At 35.9% G+C, this 20,290-nt stretch overlaps 1 protein-coding gene and 1 long non-coding RNA gene across 2 annotated transcripts in view; one reads left to right on the forward strand and one right to left on the reverse strand.

Moving 5' to 3' along the window:
* Positions 1 to 20,290, reverse strand: part of Ror (tyrosine-protein kinase transmembrane receptor Ror) — a 259,895-nt gene that overhangs the window by 157,359 nt on the left and 82,246 nt on the right. The gene's annotated exons all lie outside the window — the stretch shown is intronic.
* On the forward strand, positions 1,308 to 20,230 carry LOC108763903 (uncharacterized). Its single transcript, XR_001940245.1, has 4 exons — positions 1,308 to 1,599; positions 8,393 to 8,483; positions 17,980 to 18,128; positions 18,785 to 20,230. It is a non-coding gene; the product is annotated as an uncharacterized LOC108763903 (long non-coding RNA).

A 20,290-nucleotide genomic window follows, 5' to 3' on the forward strand; every position in this document is an offset into this window, starting at 1 on the left:
TGCGACATTTACGACACTTTAAGGCATAAAATTGCAGAGACCATTAAAAAAGGGTGGCTACCGTCGCGAATTGCACGCACGAGAAAGCGATTCGCTGACGGACTGATCTTGACCATTGTGATTTTATCTTTTGCACAGGAAATATCCGAATAAACTCAAAAATTGATTGCTATAGGTACCTTAAAAATTGTAAAAACGATCGTATTTTAATAGAAATGTGAGAGAGATGAGACAATATCATACATTGCAACTATTTTAAATCTGAAAATCCAACTTCTTAAATCATCAATCCCCATTCAAGATAAAAAAATTAATGTTAAAGTGAGATTAAATTTAAAATTATAAATCCGCTTTCCTTCGGTAAAAATTGCGATAAAGATTATTATCGTTCAATATCCGAAAGAGAATAATTTGTTATTTTTGTTTCTGTATACTTATTCTATTGTCTATATTTAATAAATCTCGTTATTTTTGCACCTTATTATTCTAACGTTTTGCTTACTTCACTGCACAGTTAACTTTGTTAGTGTAAAACAAAGCTTTAAAAATAAATAGTGAAAAAACACCGCACGCTGATCTCAATCTCACTGTTCCACTTTATCTTCAAAATCATTTTTCTCATTCTTCCTATAAATTATTTTCCGATTACCGATCGACTCGTCGCCTGCCACCGAATTGATCAACACACTACGATAATATCTACCGTATATCTAAATATCGATCTCTAAATCCGATTTAAGTAACCGATCCTACTCAGGAATGAGTCGCTCACCTCAGAGAGGCAAGTTACGCGTCCATAGCGGAAGCCGGCATGTGCGTTGAAAGTCGCGGGAGGAAAAGCGGTAGGAGAAGATGGTATTAAAAGGAGAGAGAAAGAGAAGGAAAACGGCGTTTCTAGGGTAATTTTAGATCGGTAAGATAGCGCCTGCGGTTCGTAAGAGAGAAAAAGACGGATAACCGGCTGGTGTGAAGAAGAAGAAAGATGGAACGAGACCAAGAAGCGCGAGAGAGAGAGAGAGAGAGAGAGAGAGAGAGAGAGAGAGAATCTCGAGGTGGGAGAGCAGCATCACCGGAAAATAGCGGGAGAGAGAAAAAGAGAAAATTGAGACGGGTCACGGAGCGTTTACGAAAGCGAGAATGAGAGATAAAGAGGGGAAGGGAAAAAGAGAGTGAGAAAGAGAGTGAGAGTGGAGGAAACTGTGGACAACAGAGTGAGAAAGAGAAAACGGAGAAGGAAACGAGGCGGAGGGCTGAGGAGACGAAAGAGAGAAAGACGGAGAGAAGTTGAGAAGGAGGTAGACTTCGGGTGCGAACAGTCTACTCTAACGCAGTAATGCCGACCAGCTCCAACCGGGTGCCGCCAAATCGAACCCTGGTTCGAATTCCGTACGGCCGTGGCCGCGGAAAGAAACAAAAGAAGGTGGAGGAAGAGGAGGAGGAGGAGGAGGAAGAAGAGGATGAGGAGGAGGACGGGATGAAGAGAAGAGGATAACGATAACGAAGACAACGGCAACGGCGAAGATAACGACGACGACGAACACGACGGGGAAGGTGAATAAAAAGAAGTCACGAAGGTGGAAGAGGAAGAAGAAGAAAAAGGTACGTGCCAAAGAAACTTCCTGTCTTTCTTTTCGTACGGGTGCGGTGTAAAGAAAAGCGAGGGTCAAACTTGATTTGACGTGACATAGCGAAGCTTAAGGGAGAAAAAGGGTGGAACGAGAGAAGATAGGAGAGAAGCTTTTACGTTCGAAAAAGGAAGAAGCCAATGACGACAGCAAGATGGGCTGACATCTCGGTCCTCTGGTTGAAAAAGTGTCTAAATGTGCCCTTATACTAACCTGACGGTTACTGAGAAAGTAATATTATGGTTATTGGTGTATCTTTGTGATTTTTGTGATCTCTGTTTACTTAAGTCTAATAATGTGATGACACATATTAGATTGTTAACGTTTGGTTTCGTCGCTTTATTTTTAGCATAAGACTTCTTTCTAAAAGTAGGGCAAACGAAAAAGAAAAATTTATTATTATAAATTAAAATTAAATCGAATCAATATCGGTTAAACTGACCTTAATGTGATTAATGCAACAATCAACGATTGTATTGGCTAAATTCTTCGACTATTGGAATCATTATCACGATAATTAGCATGTATTTATGATGAATGAACAAACAAGAGCTTATTAATAAAACCAAATAAACTATATGGCGCGCGATTTATTCATTCTATAATATTTCAATCAAGAAAGGCGGGTTATTCACAACGACGTCCAGTCATCTATTTTTCCTCGTGGATATTTCTCACATGTCCGGCACATTCCTTGCAAAAAATCAGCATAGAAAAAGTGGAAGTCGAGAAATGTGAAGTTCGAAGAAATTGGAAAAGCGACGGTCTCCCGAACACACCAAGAATGCTCGCTGAAGAATGTTACCCGCTGCATCGTTTTCTGCAGTTTTCACGACGTCGTCGCGGTTTTACGATGTTCTATTAGAATCGAAGGGCGCGTTTTACTCGTCCGCGTTGCTACGGGCGTAAGAAGAAGACGGACGAGGCAAGGCAATAAAGCGGACAGAACCAAGAAAACTCGAGGTTATCTCGGCGTAAGAAGAAAGAAAAATAACCGATCTCCGATCTCTCGTTCTGTTCCGGAAACGTGCCTGAAGATACCCGCGGACATAAAGAATTTCTACGGCAGAAATGAAAGGGAAAGAGAAAATAACGACAGGAACAAGAGATAAAATCACGTTACAGACTGATTCTGAAAAATTGAAAATGTCTGCGCCAGTTATACGGTGCCCTAAAAGATATTGTAGCTGGTAACTTCACGGTTTTCTATGGTAGACAGTTACAACCGCAAAAGCGCTATTTCATAACTTCATTAAAAACGTCACGAGCATTTTAAACTATATCAATCCAAAAGAGGATTAATATAGTGCTACTTGCTTGTATAAAATATAACAAAACTAAAAGAAAAATAGTAAGTACTGTAAGTTTCGATGAAAAAAATTAGAAAGTTACAACAAAAACTAATTCATTATTTATTACTTTCTCTAAAAAAACAAATTTTCGATAAAAAAAATTAAAAATTACAACAAAAATTAATTAATTACTTTATTATTTTCTTAAAAAATAATTTTTTTCTGACACATCCCATCAACCATTTAAAGATTGTCAGAAGCACTCGCTAAAACTTTTCGCCGTTTTCTCTCCCCGCTATATATATCCAGATGTTTACATTGCCGGCGCAATGGAAGCTTTGGTTGGGAGTGCGGATGCGGTTTTTCTTTTGTTCTGTTCGGGATTACCATCTGCCTATCGCAAACGCAGTTTATTCGGGAATTGTCGCTGGGGAGTAATTTTCCCCCCTGCGATAATCCTTTAAATAACCTAGCAGAATAATACATCGTGAAAGCAAATATTACAATCTCGTAATATTACCACGCTTATCATTTATATTACTACGCTCTTAATTTATGAAAATCAAATTTTCTCCTTCAGCATATTATTTTCTATATATTTTCACATTCAAGCCAACATTCGCTCTCATTTTCGATGTTGTTTTTTTCGAAAGAAATTCAGAGCGTATAATCTAAATGCATGGGAGGAAACACGAGGAGTGTATAAAACCGTGTGTGAATACGAACATGGAATAAAGATAGGTACCGTAAAGGAAAGGACTCGTAACCGCGTCAAATTGCGCGTGCATTTATCAACTGCCCTGTGTGGAGGTGGACATTGAGACATTTGCTCGAGAAAACCGGGACAGTAACAGCACGTCTTCCGTAAAAATACCTCTTCACCGTTAGCTGCCTCGCTGCCTTTTATTGCCGACCCTTTTATTGCGTTATACGCTGCAGCGACTGAGTTGAGTACAATTAGAATCTTTTTTCCCTCGTCACAAAATCGAGTTTCGCCGTAATGTGGCCGACGTTCGTTTCGTGCTTCACTTAATCCTTTCATTTTTCTTCCCGTTAGTCTTTGATTGCAGAACGAATATTGCAGAACAATCGCACCTAGCGGTAGAAATGTAGACGATATTCTGAAACGCAATACAGCGAATCTTCGCAACGACGATAAAACGACTTTCCGATACTCCTTTCCATTGATATACTTACATCTTCAAAAATAATAAATTGACAATTTGAAAATTTTCTATCTTATATTTATACAGAAATCGCGTGTACGATGTTTTACTTAAATATTTTTATGTAACGATAAAAATTAAATTTAAATTAATTTTAATTTTAAACAAGATTAAAAAATTAAATTTAAAATTGTATTGTGCTTAAAAATATAGGAAGGAAACATTTTCAAATACAAAAATAATTCTGAATCACTCTATAATATATAGATACCGATAAAAAAGTTTTTAAACGACTTGAAGATCTGAAAAGAGAATGTTTTTCTGCGTACGAAAAGCTGTTGCCATTATAAGTCAGACAACTGATGTAGACATTTAAGTAGTCACGCTCGAGATTTCTCGGACGAGAAATAAACGACGACAAGCTAAGATACAACATTTTATGTTATGTACGACGGAGATACAATGTCGTAACGATAAAATCTCCTTATGATCGTCGTCCGAGCGTCACAGAGAATTCGTAGGAACCGACATTCGTAAATCCGCACTTCGTAAACCGTTTCTGAAGCTGCTGTGCGCGACCGCAAACAGTAAACGCGACAGTAAATGCGGGAATACGACAAGGAAATTTATTTTGCGACACGTAAAAGCAGCGCGTGCAGCGTGTGCAGCATAAAAACGTGAGCTTCCTTGAAAACTTAGTCGAACGATCGTGAATAGAACTCTTTCGAAAGGTACACTAAACTTGAAAAGTTTTAAATTGCTGAAGAAAATCTTTGCTCCACAAAACTTCAACAACTGCGATATAATATTATACAACATAACAATATTATACATCAATTTTCCAAGTTTTAACTTTCATAATAAACTTTTAAATCAATTTAAAACAGACTTTTTTTACATTGATATTTTAAGATAGCTTCGCGATGACTGAATTACAATCGACCAAGAATAAATGGCTTAAATTAAAGCTATTGTCACTGAAATATATATTTTATTTCTTTCGGAAATTCAATTCGTGGCTCAATTGTTACGATGTTTAACACAGAATATTAAATCTACAAACTCTTTTCTTGCCTTGCGGAGATGTATCTGGACTTTTTGAAGTATCTGTTCTGAACCAATGGTTCGACCGATTGGTTGACTACGAGGTGTTTACACACTGCACTGTCAGACTACGTTCATATGGGATGCCCTGAGTTATTTCTGTCGTAAAGAATAACGGGCCTACACGAGATTCCAAATTGCCGTGAAAGCACCACGTGGGAACCCTCTATCTTTCTCTCTCTTTCTCTCTCCCTCCGACGATCAAATTTTCATCGCTGCAATCCCATGCCGATCCCAAGCGATCGTTCGTCCTGAACACAAAAATGCGGCGTAAAAGCTTTTTTCCTTCACGCCAACCAATCTGTCGGCCGTCGACCGTAATAACGAGCGGAAGAATTAATCGTCAACGGTAGCCTTACGAACCGACTGATGATTCATTTCTAACTCAGCGATCGTGCGTTTTTCTTGGAGTCTTTCCCCGTTCCATCAGGCCGTTGACAGGTCGGACGTACTCGAAAAATCAGTTGGGGCAAGTCGCATAGAGCAGCGAAGGCTGTCTGGTGCTGGCCGTTTCACAAGCGGCTTATTTTTGCGCACTTTCGCTTACGTCGCGACCGTGAGAAGTCATTAAAAATGAATTAAACTTAATAGAAATGTTTGACCCGGATTATAAACGATTTTCTAGCAGAAGAAAAATATAAAAGTTTGAGTGATTACTTTTCGATGAGAAATTGGTACTGTGTTGTGTGATATATTTGCTACTCTCTCTCTCTCTCTCTCTGCTTCAATATTTACTATCGTCGTAAGAGACAAATGGTTAAAACTATATAAATATCAAATATTTCCAAGGAAGATAAATTAAGAAGATATCTCTACTTCGAAATGAAAGAGAAATATAAATGGACAAAAAAAAAGTTTGACAGAGCATTGTATCTGGGGGCAAAGAACTCAACGTTGAAAGTGACAAAAGTGATAAATAAAGATTTTTATATTAAAAGAAAGTCGACTCGTAATTCTTGAAAAAATCTGTCAAATATTTTACGAGTCCTGAATGATGCCAAATCTGTGATACTACCGTAAATACGTAAAAGGACTTTAGTGTATATCGGAGAGAGCATGTCGTACGCGGTCGTCAGATCGAAATGATTCATGAGCCGCCGCGAAGACGTACGATCCAAGAGGAATCCCACGGCTGTGTCTTCGCGCCAGCGGAGGTAACCCGCTTTCAAGGGCAAAACGATAGCATCGCAACCCAAGTTTAAATTGGAGGGTCGGCCGCTTAAGATTCAGTTCTATAAACTTGAAAGTTTAGTCCCACTTCCAAGATGGAAGGCAAATCGAGGGAGGCCGAACGCGAGAAAGGAAGGGTGAGTCACGAGAGGAAGGAACAGCGAACTTCCGAAGACGAGGCTTACGAAAGCTTGACGCTGCAATTAGGCAAGCATTTTCGATTGAATTCAATTAGCCGCCTCCGTGGCCTCGTTGCGAATCCGGATTGCCTCGGCAGAGTGACTTCTGCGCGCGCGGCGGAACTTGGCTTGTATTGTATTCCCAACGTTTCCTAAAGTATACGGGAATTGCAAATGGAGACCATCTTCGTTAGCATTTCTCGTGAGGCATCTAAGTATATCTCCGCTTCATTTTATTACTATTATTAGACATTCCTGCCCAAAGAGGGTAACCTGACCGTGTCCCATGTGACTTCTTTTATTGCGCGCGTTTTATATTCATTCGTTTAATATCCTGCGGTGAAAAGTAAGACATCTGCATAATTTATGTATGGGTAACTTGTTGCAGAATCATGCATTAATTCCATTATAAAAGCTAGCTGGAAAAATATTTTCTTTATAGAAAAAAAGTTAAGTCTTAAATAATATGAGAGTAATAAACGAATCACAATTAGTTTTCACAGGACAATTTTGAAATAAATTTTTTCGTAATTGTAAAAAAACAATAAAAGCATTTTTTTCAAATAATTGCTAATTTAAATATTTTGTTCACATTTTATGTAAGTTTTATTATCTTTTTTCTTTATGTGTCGTTCATTACGTAAATTTTGTTCATTACGTAGATTTTAAATAATTATATTATAGCTTTGTTTTTCCTGAGCTGAATATAAAAGACAAGATATATGTTATTGGAAGCAAACATGGATTCTCATCTAAAACTTGATATATTCTCATTTTTAGCCAGAAGCGAAATATCGATGAAACATGTCGCATTATGAATAAATGAAGCTTATACGAGGCATCTCGCTTAATTGGACACGACTCGTTTTGAATGAAAAGCCCGAGAATGGCGCGCGGCACCCACGTCGGGACCATCCTCTTCGTTAGGTCCGACATGTTTTCCATCGATGACGGATATATCGGGGTCTCGGATGTTCGCCCTCGAGCAGAATTTTGCAGTGAAAAGAAAAAAAATACCAACGGAACTTGACGAATAATAATTAAAATTGTCGACTCTCGAACGCCGGGGAACGATCCGGTTAACGATCACGATCGAAAAATTAAATCTTCATGTCGCATATGTGCAAGCAACTTGCATCCAGTGCATGCTACCCGCGAACGCGTGTAAATCATTCGCAATGTGCATTCGAAACCACAGTGTACACGCATTTCCGTGCGGCATTTACGCATTGCGAGACGCGCCGCAACGAGAAGCCGCGCGACGATGCACGTGTTAACGTCACGCCGGTAAATGCGTCGACGACACGTGTTTCGCATGTAATCCATGGGCCCGTCGTTGCCTCGACTGTATGTCATGAACACCATTGACATGTTCTACAAAGTGTTCCCGGGTTAATCGCTATCTCCTTGAACGGTATGCACTTTAACTGATACAGACTGGATCTTTGTTTAAGCTAAACTTATTACAGTTAGAATAAAGTTTAATAAGTTCATCAATTAATCATATATCTTTATCAGTGTTACAAATATAATAACACTATTTTTGCGTAATTAATCTTTAAATTACATTCCAGTTAAAATTGTTATTAAATAACAAATAAAATATTAATTTCAAATTTTTTGAAAATGTGAAGTTAATTTGAATAATTTTGATTTTCACAAAGCAGTAATTAAAATTTTCATAATTAAATACTAAATTATTTACGTTGTATGTAAATTCTTCATTAATATTATAATAGCTATTTCGTTAACTATTTCCAATTTTAATAAATATCAAACAAATTTGTTTCAACGTTAAAAGATTTATTAACAAAGTCATCATATCGACAAACTCTAATATCTTACTTTTCTTATAGGAAATAGCAGTGCACGCTTACGTATGCCCATTACGGAGGACAAATAAAACGGAGGTTTTAGCTCCATTTCAAACAGTACGACGATGTAAACGTAAGTGAGGAGATTCCCTTTAACATGAAAAGACGTCGGCACAAATCATTCCGTGAACAGCAACCCGTCATCGCTTCGCTTAATAATAACACGCCCAGTCATCAATTCCATTCCAACGCGGCCGATCATTCGAATCGAGGTTTTGAATTGCGGGAGGTCTGACTCGCGTCGACCTTCGAACGAAACGCCGCGTTACGCTGAAAGTAACCCGCCCGGAAATTGTTAAAATTGTGCACACGCCGGCTGGCCGATAACGTCCCGATCTCGCACTTCACGGTGTAAATTCGATTTTCGCACGAGGCGTCACGGCCGCTACATCGTTTACGTTTCACGCCACGCAGATACGCTTGCGAGAGAAGGCCGGACTGGCTTTGCACGCAACATCACCATTGCGTGAGTTAGATACAAAAATTCAAAATCCTGTGTTAGGTAATGCACAACAAATTTTCAAAATATATGACAAATTTATTTGTATTTTAATTAATTTCCTTAATTTAGAAAGCTTTGCTTTTAAAGAAATAAATAAACAGTAAAAAACTTTCTTTATATTTCATGTAAAAGAAAATATTTTTCACAGGGTTGCTACAGAAAATAAATTTTAAAGTTCCATGACTTTTCCAGGTTTTCCGAATGAAAATGGAAAATTTTCCATGACTAATATAAAATATGTAAATTTTAACATTTAGACTCAAGGATTGTAGGAAAGCTATATTATTAAAAACGTAAAAAAAACTTAATAGCATCTTGTAAAATCTTGGGTGCAAATTTAAACCAGCAAAAAAAATTAGTTTTGAAAAAAGAATGCCGTTATAACGAAAAAGAAGAATCAAATGAAAATACTAAATAAAATATATATTTGAATTATTTTGTTAAAATCGTTTAAAGTGCGCAAGTTTTGAACTATAAAAGCTATATTATTAAAAACGTAAAAAAAACTTAATAGCATTTTGTAAAATCTTGGGTGCAAATTTAAACCAGCAAAAAAAATTAGTTTTGAAAAAAAGAATGCCGTTATAACGAAAAAGAAGAATCAAATGAAAATACTAAATAAAATATAAATTTGAATTATTTTGTTAAAATCGTTTAAAGTGCGCAAGTTTTGAACTATAAACGTTAGATATAATATTTAAAAAATTATAACAATTATCTGGAATAAGAACAGTTTAAGGAAATTGTGTGAGCAAATTTTAAAATTCCAGACTTTTTTACATTTTCCCCTTACTTTTCCCGGTTTTCCTGGTTTTCCGGGTCTGTGGCAACCCTGTTTCAGTACTTAACATATTTGTAATAGAATCACAAGACATGTAACATAACATATCACAATCAAGATATATAAAATTAAATTACAGTACAGCAACGTATAGCTACACTAAAAAGAAGTGCCTGGTAATAGCTACCAAATGTTGAATGAAATAAATTTCAACCAAATGTTCGGTTAATATAAAATAATTTAATTTTTCTATATAAATATTTAGTTATAGTTATTACCAAATGGTTGGTTATATTATTATATGTGGTAATAGGAGAGACCGGGGCCGATTGTCATAGTTTTTGATTATTGATTTTTAGAAAAAAATGGATACCTGATTTTGAAATATTATATACGTTACAATATACCTACATCCCTTAGATATTAAAAAAAAATATTACTCATGAATTCATCATATCATATAAATAAGTTATTTAATTTTAAATAAAGCTGCGAAAATATGACAATTAACCCCGTGTTCTGGGTTGATTATCACACATTTTAGGATTGGTAGCATATTTGTTATAGACAACACATATAAAAAACACAATTTTTATTTTAATATCAGTTCTATATTTTGAGAAATAATAGTAATTATAGTATTATACAAATAAAATAGTTATTTTAATCATAAAATACGTAATTTGTTTTTGTACTATAGTTTCTATATGAAAAATGAAAAAAACATATATCTATATGAAATATAATATATTTGTAAGTATATTCTCTCTGAAAATGTGTCCTCTAAAGATATTAAAATTAATTGTCACCTAACTTCATCTCATTTTAGTCAATCTACCCCACATAATCATTTTTAATAAAAGAGATTGTATTCACAAACTTAGTCAGAATAATGATTACTTAATTGTAGCAAAGATCTTCTAAGATATGTAACTTTCTATGAATACAGGGATATTACGATTAATAATGTCAAAGACTTGTCAGACAACAAAATAGGTGATTATAAAAATTTACTCACCGACTTTATTTTCTCAAAAATCGCTATAAATAATACGAGTATATACAATGCTTGTGTTGCAAACCATTTTACACAACAGATTAATATTTTATCAGCTATCTACAGTCAAAAAAAGAGATTTTTCTGCCATGTCTTGTTTGAGTTATAAGCATTTTGACAATCAACCCCGTACGACAACCCCGGTCTCCCCTACCTATAAATATTTCGGTTATATTAACCAAACATTTAAATGAATTTGTCTTACTCAACATTTAAAAGCTACCAGATTCTTTTTTTCAATGTATATTCCGCATGTTAAAATTTTAATTTAACTATCTAGCTTATACATTGAAAATCGCGGTTGTGATTATTTGGTATTAACCATCAGATTGCATGTCGAAATCCATGTCTGGTTTACATCGAGGATTATATCGGTATATTGATATGCGCGTAATACGTAGCAGCTAAACGCGTATCCGTCGAACAGACCGGAAATCGTTAAAATTACACGGCCACCAGGTGGCCAATAGGTAAAATATAGCACTTCTGAAAAAAGTACTTTATGAGTGAGATCAAGATCTATTCTGATCGCAAATAGAGATGAGAGAAATTGTTCGAGCAATAAAATAATAATATGAATATTACATTCAGCTATCTCTGTTTTCACTAATATTTCATATATTTACAATATATAATACTATCAAATATAAATATCAGGTATAAGTATCAATTGAAATATCAGAAATATTTTATTAAAATATTACGAATTGCCGCAGCTTTTTTTTTTTATTAAACTTCAACATTCAAATCCTATTTTCAAGCAATAGATTAAAAGATAGTTGCATAATTAAGATATGTTTGACGTATATTTAACGACATCTGTCCTTCTGCAAAAACATTAAGAGGATAGCATTGCCGAAGAGATGACATTAAAGTACTTAAGACGAATATATATTTCGTCTTAACACCGTGCGAAGTGCGAGCGTGGCAACAGAGAGGATGGGAGAAAGACGTCCTCATTAATCCTTCCGGCTTTATCCGGTCGCGCTGGCACGTATCTTAAAGGTCTTCGCACAGGAGTTGTGATAAATGTCATGCAAATGCGCGCCTCTTAACGAGCCCTAAGTTTTTGCCCGGCAGCGTGAAAACTTTCGTACTGTTAAAGTTCATGTTCACAAAGGAGATACATCGCCCCCGCCTTTCTGTCTCGTCGTCATGCTTAAAAGAGCGTAATTGTTGCACGGCGTAACTTCTGGTCTCTTCTACATCGTCGGTGCGTGTTTCGTATCAAAGACCTCTCGCGCGTCCTATCTTGTTAAATTGTGAACCCGCAAACAACATACGTCAACAGAACGTTTCACACATAAGCATTTTATTTTGCAAAAGCTACGTCGGTGATTTGCACGCGACGCGTTTGTTTATAAATAGCTGTATCATCTGACGCTGTGCCCCCGAGAAATTCATTAATCATCCGTACAAGTAAAATTAGTAATAAATAAAATAAGTTTAATTAAGCAGAACTGATCTGTGGCGGACAATGAAATTAACTCTGAATAAATTTCGTCTGACTAAATTTTCAATAGATCAGACAAAATCAATTCAATTCTGTCAAATAAATAGCAATAATAATTTATCAACAGGATAATTATAGCATAAAATCTTTAAATATCCTTTCTTTAATTCAGCGAACTATTTGATATTAAGACATATCGTAAAATAATTTGTATTAAAATTAAATTGTCGATATTTCAAATTGTTATAAAAGTACAAATATGATGAGAATCTCAATCATTTTCGAGGAATTTTAAATAAAAACTACAGAAATAAATTTTCTTTATATAGATTTCTTGATATATAATTCGTTTCGCAAGTAATTTCCGTCGACGAATACAACGTTAATTTTCGTGTTAGACATGAGCCATGAATCATGCTCATCTGCTATTTGGAATGTGTTCAAATCGAGTATGTACTCTAAGAACACATCAATAGCACCTTATTTCTCCAAAACTCTGTTTTTACTACTCTGATTTCACGATCTTCATGTATTTATACATTTTAGCATAATTTTACCTTTTCCAGTATGATATCATGAACGAGAGAAAAGTTTCGTCTTTGTCATTTTACCTTTTTATCATTTTCTTTCGACGTTAATTAAAGGATCAACTTCGTTAAGAAAGTCCGCAGACGTATGACGAAGCGTAAAGTTTTCGCTCTTTTTCTAATTACCGCGTGAGGTAGCCCAGAGATAATTACAAGTTCCTAATGCAAACACGAGGAGATCGTTATTTATACAGCAATGAAAAGAAAAAAGCTAACTATAAATGAAAAAAGGATCAAATAAGAAAGAAAATACGAGGGTAGATATTGATACCTAATATTTCTATGTAAATTGTGAATTTTTTACTTATAAAAAAATCTGCGAGCGATTATTGTCGGACTTGAAATACAATCACGTAACTGAAGAAAAAATGATATCCCAAATTAAACTAATCGATTTGCTATATAGGGGAGAGTTGACTAAGTGAACCGACGGTTAAATCGTACCTCCATTGTATTTTCTAAACGAAACATTTTTTTTTAAAGATGATGACACTGATGTGACACTGGTAATATGGGTTAAGAACTATCATTTTTGTTTTGTCTTCGAGTCGACTGTTTACGAGTGACATTCAAAATTGATTTTGTTCGGTGTCTGATCTAAGTTTTGGTACAATTTACCTAAGGTGTTATCAATACAAAGTGGGTAATTGAATTATAGTGTTCCTCATGGTTATAATTGATATTTAAACTCTTTTCGAGAGTATAGCATCAAATTAACAAAATATTTGTAAATTATGTTGCTATTGGCAAATTTGTAAAATAGAGGGAGTTGGGTAAATCGTACTTGTCACTGGTCTTTATATTGTACCGATACGATTTTTGCAAGTGACGCGAGCAATATGTGGAGGTTACTATTATGATAAAAAAGGACCTACAGTGGATTGGATTCAGTGTGTTAGGTGCTTTAAGTGATTGCATGAAACCTATAGTGACAATCCTGACATTTACCAAAACTGTTTAAATAAGCGCTCAAGAAAGTGATTACTTATCAACTATTGAGTCTTTCTATTAATTTTGTCTATTGAGTCTTTCTATTGAATCTTTTCTATTGTGACGAAAAAATCCGTAATTGATTTTATTTCCAAAATTTATTTTTTCAAAATATCTGAGATTTTAATATTCTGAAATACGAGGTGTGTTCAAAAAAAAGGTGACTTTTTATTTTTCTCGAAAAATATTTATTTATTCATCACTATCTATTCTGTCCCCTTCAAAGTAATCCCCCACAGATATTATACACTTATATCAGCGCTTTTTCCAATCCTCGAAGCACTTCTGATATGCGCTTTTTGGTATGGCCTTGAGCTCTTCCAGCGATGCGGTCTTTATCTCCTCAATCGTAGCAAATCTCCGTCCTTTCATGGGTCTTTTCAGTTTTGGGAACAAGAAAAAGTCGCAGGGGACCAAGTCCGGTGAATACAGTGGCTGAGGCATGATTATGGTGTTGGTTTTGGCCAAAAAATCACGAACAAGCAACGACGTGTGAGCTGGCGCATTATCGTTGTGCAATATAAGTGGCTGAGGCATGATTACGGTGTTGTTTTTGGCCAAAAAATCACGAACAAGCAACGACGTGTGAGCTGGCGCATTATCGTTGTGCAATATCCATGACTGGTTGTTCCACAATTTCGGGCGTTTTTTTCGTATTGCTTCACGCAAACGGCGCATAACTTCAAGGTAATATTCCTTATTGACCGTACGACCTTGTGGCAAGAACTCACGATGCACCACGCCATTGTAATCGAAGAAAACAGTGAGCAAAACCTTCACATTTGACCTAACTTGACGTGCTTTTTTCGATCTTGGCTCTTCTGGCCGCTTCCATTGGGATGATTGGGCTTTGGTTTCGACGTCATAACCATATACTCATGTTTCGTCACCAGTTATGACCCTTTTGAGCAAATCTGGATCGTCGTTAACGTCATTCAACAGCTCCCGAGCGATGCTCATGCGGCAGTTCTTTTGGTAAAAATTTAACAATTTCGGAACAAATTTCGCTGCCACACGTTTCATGCTCAAAACATCCGAAAAAATTGCATGGCACGAGCCAACCGATATGCCAACATCCTCAGCAATTTCTCTAATAGTGATTCAACGATTCTCCATAACAATTTTCTTCACTTCTTCGACTTTTTCATCGGTTGTGACGTGCTGGGGCGTCCAGGGCGGGCATCGTCATTAACATCTCGGCCTTCTGTGAAGAGCTTGTACCACTTATAAACATTTTTTTTACTCAAAGTAGACTCTCCAAATGCCGCAGTCAACATTTCAAGTACGTTAGAGCACTGTATTTGATTTTTCACACAAAATTTAACACAGATTCTCCGATCCATTTTTTTTTCGATAGCAAAAAATCGCCAAGCACACCAAACCACATCTAACCTTTATATCTGTGAAAAATAAACTAGTCATGCAAAACAGCCGATAATCTCAACATATGTTGGAGTCATGTGTACCAACATAATAAAAAAAAAATTCGAGAATCGAATGTACGTAGCTCGCGAAATTTGAAAAGTCACCTTTTTTTTGAACACACCTCGTATAGTGCAATGATAGCTTAAATCAATTTAAGTATTGCTTTTTACTTTGTTTTCTTAAATGAGTTTAAAAAACACAGAGTCTACCAGGTGTAGAAGTATGAAACCGGAATTTCCCTATATATGGCACTAGCTATCAGTTTAGGGACTCCAAGGCCGCATCTGCAGCGCCATCATCTCTCTCTAACAGCTGACGAAGATTTCCAACACACAACAACCCAAGTTCCATACACCGGTATATTTTTTCATAACCTTAAACATGTCGAGTTTTGTGCCTACGAACTACGATTTGCGGACAGCATTGGTTTTCTGTTATCATTTGAAGAAAACTGCTGCAGAATCGCATCGAATGCTTGTCGAAGCTTACGGTGAACATGCTCTTGGTAAAACACAGTGTTTCGAGTGGTTCAAAAAATTTAAAAGTGGTAATTTTGACGTGAGAAACGAAGAGCGTGGGAAACCACCGAAAAAGTTCGCAGACAACGAATTGCAAGCCTTGTTGGATGAAGATGATATTCAAACTCAACAAGAACTCCCGAATCAATTGAATGTGACGCAGAAAGCCATCTCCATTCGTGTGAAAACTATGGGAAAAATTCAGAAAGTGGGAAAATGGGTTCCGCATGAACTGAATGAAAGACAGCAAGAAAATCGAAAAACCGTTTGTGAACTGCTGCTCGACAGATATAAAAGAAAGTCATTTCTCCATCGAATCGTGACAGGTGATGAAAAATGGATATATTTTGAGAATCCTAAGTGTCGGAAATCATGGGTGAATCCAGGCGAACCATCAACATCCACGACAAGACCAAATCGCTTTGGAAAGAAGACAATGCTCTGTGTTTGGTGGGATCAGAAGGGTGTAATTTATTATGAGCTGCTAAAACCTGGTGAAACCGTTAACACTAATCGCTACCAACAGCAAATGATCGATTTAAATAGATCATTATGTGAAAAACGACCGGAATATGGTAAAAGGCAACACAAAGTCATTTTGCTTCATAATAATGCTCCATCACACACAGTAAAACGAGTCAAGGAAACGATCGAGGCGTTCAGTTGGGAAATATTAGCGCATGCGGCTTATTCTCCAGACTTGGCTCCGTCCGATTATCATCTATTCGCATCACTGGGACACGCTCTCGCTGAACAATACTTCAATACGTATTAAAATGTACGAAAATGGCTCGATAACTGGTTCGCGTCAAAAAAAGAACTGTTTTTTTGGCGTGGCATTCATAAACTGCCGGAGAGGTGGGAAAAATGTATAAATAGCAATGGAGATTATTTTGAATAAAATATTATTTATCATTTTCAAACAACAGACGTGTAATTTTTACAAAAAAATTCCGGTTTCATACTTCTACACCTGGTAATTTCTGTTTTTATAATAGAAAAGTTTTTATTATACCTATTTAAATATGTATACTCAGTTTAAAATTAAAAATAAATTTATTAATAAATAAGTTTTAAAATTAATTTTGTTTATTTTTCCCAGTAAACAAACTGACGTTATTTACCGTCATTTTGACGTTAAAGATGTTATTTTAATGTCAAAATGACAATAAGCAATGTCAGCTTGTTTGCTAGATTAGAAGTACGATTTAAGAACCAGATGATACAATTTAACGACCCGGTCTTCAAATCGTACCGAAAGCTACTTTTTTTAAATTTAATTTAAACAATAATTTAATGTTTATTTTCGTAAAAGTATTGTTTTATTTTATTGCCAATGAACCAAAGTTTAATGTAAGTATAGAAATATTCTAATATATCTCTTTAGTACTTTTGTTACAATTTTGTTTAAACGTTAGGGGGTACGATATAGGCGACTTTCCCCTACATTACCAAGACTTTCATAAATAACACAACAGTCGTCCGACACTTCATCTATTGTATGCTCTTGTTCTATATTAAATGAGATGTCACGCTCCGCGTAAAAGTGGAATGGACTCTTATTTGAGTTTTTTAAGTACGACAAGACCCAGATTCAATCCTAAAGTCCCATATATTTTCTCTTGAGTTTTTCATAATTTTTTAATAATATGCAAATTTTTCGAAATTTATCTGGTACAGTATTCAGCGTAAAGCATAATTATATAATTTCTATACACAGCTGTGTTCCAGAATAAAAAATATGAATTATAATTTCAAAAGAAAATATATAGGATTAACTTCGGGATTGAATCTGGATTTATGACCCAAAGGAACCAAATATGTGTCTATCGTTTTCGCGTAGCACCCCAACAACTTTTTTGATTAAATTAAAGAGAAAAACTTTTTTCTTTTTTCTTATCGTCTTATTTCATATCCTATATTTTTAGTATATTCGCGATATTTCGATCTACATGGCACAGTTTCTATTTTCATTTTTATACAACTTTAAATATTACAACTTTAACTAAATAGATTTAGAATAGTACTTTTACATCTCTCGCTATAAAATATCCATTTTATATTTCAACATATTGTTATAGCTTTTAATTTATTGATTTTAATTTTAATTCTTCCTTTAGTTTTATAAAATTGTTTAATTTTATTCTTAATTTCAACAGTAAAACTTTCTACATATTCCATTTTCCTTAAAATATGATAAACTTCTACTTCAGCATACTTTTCTCTCCTTCTTGCTTTCTCTTTGTGTCTTTTCAGAATAAGGCAACAACAAGATCGAGGATACACTTGCTTTACTACATCATCCTCTTTGATGCCATTCTTTAGACTTTGAATGTCGTAAGAAGAGCGAGCAAGAATGAGAGAGAAACAGGGGAAACGCTGAGAGAGCAACATCGCGAAAAAAAGTGTCTTTCAAAGCGGATACTCGCTTCCTCCTACACATAAGAGCGGAATGTTTTGCCATTCCGCGCATTTACTCGAACACGAGTATCGGATACTCCGCGTTCTACGATACAAGAAGCAATCCTCTAAGCGAAGCTGTCGAGAAGGTTTTAAATCACGTACAATATCCTGCGAAACTTCCTTCACTCAAGTATCCTTCATGATTTCTTTCTCGACCAAAATCTCAGCAAATAAAACCAACTTTATTCACGATAGTTCTTACACAACTTTAAATATTAAAACTTTATAATATTAAAACAATAATATCAATCCATTTCGATGTTTGGATAAAATGAATTTTCATTAATTTTATATAAAAGCAATATTCTATTTTTGCAGCCAATAAAGCAGACTGATAAAAACCAAATTATAAACTATTTGAAAATAATGATATAATTATTCTAAATACATTTTCATTGAATAAATTTAATCTAATTCTAAGCAATGAGATTTTTTCTTCACTATTCCCTGAAGTGTTCAATATTCCCTTTAGTATTTTTAAAATATTAATATGACTGTAATTATAAAAATAATTTGTTTTTATATGACTATATTATTTTGTAATTATATGACTGTTATATGTGTGATATTTCTAATATATATATATATTTCTTTTCAGATCATCAATAATAGGAACAAAAGTAATCAGGAATTTCAACAACCAGGTCAGAGAATATACGGAATTCATAAAAAAAAAACGCTACGAAATTTACGAAGTGTGTCAACTATAATCATCGAAATGACATATTTCGATCTAACGGTACAGCTCGGCAACCGTTTCGTCATTTTCTTTTAAACTTTAACGCATTTTTCAAGGACCAACGAATCTTCACGCAACGGAGACATTACGCATCATCATAGATAATCGCTTCACAACAACTACGAGGCATACATATCTGTTCATCGTTCTCGCGAGAGCAGTTTTTGCGCGAGTACACGGACGCGTCCCACCGGATAGGAAAGAGACTAGATACTGCGATAGAAACTAGAAGTTCAAGCTGCAACTTTAAGTCCCTTGTGAATAATCGCTGGCGATTTCCTAGAGGCGAAAATCTCTACATTCATAACGGCGCGTGGTAGTCGACCGATGACTGCCGCAGCCAGCCAAAGATTGCAGAAAATCCGCCCAAGCGACGAGATAAATTCTCTCGCGTGTGCCTCGTGGACGTGCAAAACAAATTAAAAGAAAGGGGTATAGAAAGAACGAGAAAGAGAAAGGGGAAAAAATAAAAAAATACAAGAACGGCGCTTAAAAGTACGAGAGGTGGTCGCCTGAGCACGCTGATAAACGCTGAGTAATGGGGACGCAAATTACGTGCGAGGAATACTGCGTGAGAAATGAGTGCCCGATGCAAATTCTGCTGGCCGCTAGGACGATGCAGCGACCGATACTGCCGGATACTGTAACTCTGTCTAAACGATTCACCACGACCACGTGGACCGAGGATAGGCCCACGAAGCAAACCGGCCGTCCATCGTCTCCGTGACGATCCGAGAGGATGTACGTAATCCCAGGAGGAATTAACCAATTAGTACTGGCGGTAGAGGATTTGCGCTAAGTTAATACAACGATGAGTATCAATACAACGGAGATCACGGAATAGATTACGTTACTCGCCAACAACGATAGCTCTCAACTCTGTCCTCGTTATGGACCAAGATACATAATCCGCAGGATACTACAACGCGTTATATCATTCATGAAGCATATACGAAATTTTAGACGGATTATTCCTTAGCAACTCAATGGCTTTTAACCTTGGTTTCACGATGCAACAGCGTGGCGATATTAGGTCTGTATAGACTACGTGATATCACGAGTCAAAACAAACTTTGCAATACTACAAACATGTATAGTCTTCTCAATAGGGAGTGACTCGGCAAGTAAAGTGTCTGTTCGGTCTCTCCGGCATCAATTACACCTCACTTCCCGGATTTGTTCCTGGGATTGACGCAGGCAGACTCTTCGCCGACGAAGTGACTGTGCGATTATTCGAGGAACATACGTTCGGCTTTAAACGGAGGAAATGGCTTCGTGCCGTGTTGCTCTCGAGATCCAGCGTATCGGCGCGAGTGCGCACCTTTAATCGTTACAGTGCGAAGTTATTATAAGACTAATTATATA

Source organism: Trachymyrmex cornetzi, unplaced genomic scaffold, assembly GCF_001594075.2.
Source record: "Trachymyrmex cornetzi isolate Tcor2-1 unplaced genomic scaffold, Tcor1.1 scaffold112, whole genome shotgun sequence".
Lineage (NCBI taxonomy): Eukaryota > Metazoa > Arthropoda > Insecta > Hymenoptera > Formicidae > Trachymyrmex > Trachymyrmex cornetzi.